This window comes from Miscanthus floridulus, chromosome 16, assembly GCF_019320115.1.
Source record: "Miscanthus floridulus cultivar M001 chromosome 16, ASM1932011v1, whole genome shotgun sequence".
In the NCBI taxonomy this organism is placed as follows: Eukaryota; Viridiplantae; Streptophyta; class Magnoliopsida; order Poales; family Poaceae; genus Miscanthus; species Miscanthus floridulus.
The window spans coordinates 46698288-46702503 of record NC_089595.1 but is presented as its reverse complement, the minus strand read 5'-3'; the positions used below and the strand labels follow the sequence as shown (position 1 = coordinate 46702503).

General features: G+C 42.7%; 1 pseudogene; it reads right to left on the bottom strand.

Annotated features, from left to right (window-relative positions):
• Nucleotides 1–706: 706 nt before the first annotated feature.
• On the bottom strand, nucleotides 707–4216 carry LOC136513302 (uncharacterized; annotated as a pseudogene).

The following is a 4216-nucleotide window of genomic DNA, read 5'->3' as shown; positions in this document are numbered from 1 at the left end:
AGCCGGTCACGCCGGTGGAGGGGGGTCGTGCGATTTGCTACAGCACGACCCGTCGTGCTTTAACCGCGTCAAAAAAAAAAAAAGAAACAACTATTTTAAAAGAGTACGTCTGGAACTACCATCATGTTTGCTTGATCGTTTCTGTGGCTTTATAAACCGACTGATGCTGTTTTGTTATGAGAGAAAAAACAATATATCATGATTGATAAGCATGGTTGATACGATCAAGCGAACAGGGTGTACATTTCTAATTCTAAGGTAGGTCACACCACGTGTACTGGTGTGATTTAATTAACACGCTAGCATGTCCCACGATCACTTTCCACGTGCATTAATGTCATAGCGTGACTCAACTGGCACGTTAGCATCTTTGCCGATGTATGCTCAAGATGAGCAAATAGACTAGCGAGTTGTTCTTCGTTAGCATCCATGTCTTTTTTATCCTTCTGCTCTTCCATGTTTGCTAGAATCCAGCTCACAGCTCAGCTAGCGTGGAGCTAGACCCTGAGACACCCTAACCATACCCCTGAGCCTAGCGCAAGGTGGAAGAAGCACCTGCGAGAAAGGGCCACCTAGTAGCGACAGAAGCGGGCTATGAGAATTGTCAGAACAACATCCATCTGAAATCCGGATTGAACAACCTGACATTGTCAGGTACAAGCACGAACAGGCTGCCAAAGCTGATCAAATTTGGATAGCAGGGCAGACCACCATTGAATTGAACAAAATCAGTCATCACTGAACACTAATAATGCAATAACCAAATAGAGCAGCAGTTTCCGTAGATTATATATCACTAAATGTAAATTTAATGGATTCAGTAAATGAGACTATGACTCTGTACATCGAACACAAGTACATCATTGATACATAGGTATCAGTGCAGCAGAAAACGCTGACTAGCAACACAACATACACGTGGGAGAAAATAAATTTGCATCAATTGTTCAGCCAACATGACAATTCACCAATTTAACGGGGGGAAAGCATCTCATGGTTGTTTGACATTACGTTTCATTTCAGTTATATAGTCTCTGCCACCAATTCCATGCCTGGAAGAAGAACAAATCGAATGAACCAATGAAAACAAAGAAAATCCCAAACAATAAGAGAGTAATAGTCTCAAGTCTTAAACCTATTGTCATATGAGAAAATTATGTGAACAGTAGTCATATAACTGCTAACCTAGTAATGAAGAACATGTATAAACTATGCAGCCATCACACAAAACAAAGTTATCCACAAGTACTCTGGAGAAGAGTGTTTCACTAGTTCCCAATGAAATTAATTCAAATAATCATAAAAACTGAGAAACATCAGTGAAATATATAAGGATTACTGGTTAGAAGAAATAAGTGCCTTGTGAAACATAAACCAAGCAGCATCTCCAAACCAGTAAAAGTGCAAACATCACTTGCAGCATGTAGTCCACAAAAAAAGTTTTAATTACAGCACTGCTACTACATAAGTTAATACGCAAGCCTCAGTTACAAGTTTATGATTGCAGAAGATAATGATAAATGAATAAACTAAAACAGCAACTTGAATTGACCTACTCATGCCCTAATAGGATGTTCACACTACTGGAAAAAAAATAGAAAAAGAAAGCACCATGGAATGATTGCACACAATGAAGGCCAAGCAACGAACAAAATAACTTGATCACTAAACACTTTTTCTCAGACACAAAGGAGAGCTGTGTATTATTTCACCAATATAAGAAATAAACTTGTAGGTTAAAGGCCCTAACAGCCTGAACAATTATACGAAATGAAGCCTGTTTACAACTGAAAGATATTGATATAAACTACAAATAGGTGATGGATTTCCTAAGCATTTTGAACATATATTCTACTAACATGCTGACAAGAAAAATAACAAACACAAAGCAAAAGATAAATTAACATCACCTGTTCAAGAAACACCTCACCTCAGTTTACAAGATATATTGGGACAATCATCTCATGTATTGTTCAGCATTTCAGCTCTATAATCTCCATCATCAATGCCCAAGCCTATGAGAAGAACAAGTCCAATGAACCAATAAAAAATAAGTAAAGCCAAATTGATAAAATAGAGAAAAGGTTTGCTAATTAGATTCAGCTGTGTAACCTATTAGCTTTTATTACAAGGTTAGAAATGGGCAAGAAAACGGGCCACATCTAATGTCAAGTACACTGTACACAGTAAATCACTCTGAACAATAATACTCACCTACCTAATGTGCAACATGTTTAGCCAGATAAACATTAAGGCAACTACAACTACTTTGTTCTAGCCATTTCAAATGAACCTTAACTAAATAAGTTCAAATTAAGAAACTTCAGAGAAAAACAAATGAGAACGACCACGTAGATGTAACATGTTACATCAAGTAAAAATTTGCCCTGAAGATCAAAACATTATTTAGTTCTAATCTAACCCAGTAGAAGTGAAGACATCACCTGCAGAAGTATTGCTCCACAAGCTAAAATTCATGTAATTCACTAAGATTTTTTAAATTTGATTATAACAAGATGAATGTAGATTAATCATAAATATATATTGCAAGAAATATAATGAATGAAAGAAACAATAAGCTTTAAGCTTCCAAGTGTGGCAATCAAGCTACTTATTTAGCACATTGACTTTACTTAAGTGCTAGTATTGCTAAAAAATTCTTAACATTTCGAAGCTGGTACTGAAAGCAGCAATTCAAGAGAGCAACACTGAATCTCTTTTGCATAATTAAATAACCTGGCAACAATAAAATTCTCTACTAGGTTCATGTAGTTCAAAAGTAATAATTGTACCAAATTACTTTACTATGAGTTCACTAACTTGAGAAAGCGATAAAAGATCACAATGTATATGTTCAAACTGCTAGTGAGCTCTTAAGCATATGAGCGATAATTCAATTGCCATATAGCAAAAATGGTTGGATCTCATTACTTGTGCAACATAAAGATAAGCTTACCTGCAGTATATAAACTTGTGTAGGGATAATAGCAGTAAACGAATCGCCTTCGAAAAGTTTCGTGAACTGTGTTGACTCAAGCTGGATCATGTAGATGCCAACACTTGTACAAATAAAGAAAGCATTGCTATCCTCATCAAACCCCAGAATCGTTGTTGGCCATATCCTCATTAACCGACTTAGTGGAAGGAGCTTGTCTAGTTCAATAGTTTTCCATGGCACCCACCTGCCAGCAGCATCTGAATTGGTCTCTCTCTGCCACAATTGGATGCTCAGCTTTGACAAAGTTGCAAGGCCAAGCTTGTTACCTTCTACTCGCAGGGCCTGAATGCCTGAATTGTTTGTAACACGGGGGTCCTCTGGCTTCTGAATCATGGCTAGACTCTGGCCATCCAAATCAAACTCAAGGATGTCACTGGTACCCAAAAGTATCCAGTAAAGTCGGTTTCCAATTAGGACAGCAGGCTGATGCAAACGAGACCATGGAATAGCTACTGAGCTGATATTGCCCCATTTACCAGACTCCGATTCATATAGGCACGCGGACGCAAGCGTGTCGTGGAGGTCAGTATGATGCACCAATACCAATTTGAAGGGGATCAAGCGGCAATCAGCGTGCACGTGGCCGTCGCCGGAGGAGCTCAACACGGCGCCTTTGTAGTAGATTTGTCTTTTGTTGAACTCCGGTGGGAAAGGCACGCGGCACTGGCTGCCGGTGATGGGGTTCCACACCACGGCCTCGGACCGCGCGCGGTCGACGAGGAGGGCGAGACCGTGGCGGCAGCCGAGGAAGCTCAAGTAGTCGTCGCGGCGCCGCGGCAGGGAGAAGCGCGCGCCGGGGATGCGGTCGGGCCGGCGCAGCGTGGGCACGAACTCGATGTCGCCGTCTTCGTCGGCAAAAAAATCCGAGGAGGGGAGGCGCCCGGTGGTGGGCGCGGAAGCGGCGGAGGAAGGCGGGGTCGGAGAGGAGGCGGCGCCAGCGCTTGCAGACGAGAGAGGCGCGGGGGAGCGACGAGGGGAGCGGCGGGAGGCGGAGAAAGATCTCCCAATGGATGTCGTCGTTGTCCGACAAAGGCGCCACCTCCGGCTCCAGCGCCGGCGAGGTGGCACCCTCACTCATCTGGACTGCGCTTGTTCTGTGGCGTTCCGTGAGTCCTGAGTTGGCCGGGCGGTGGAGGGCGAGCGGCGGGCCGGCGCGTCGGCGTCGACGGCAGCGCAAGGAATGGGGTGGACTGGAGCAGTTGTGTTGTGTCGGGTTGG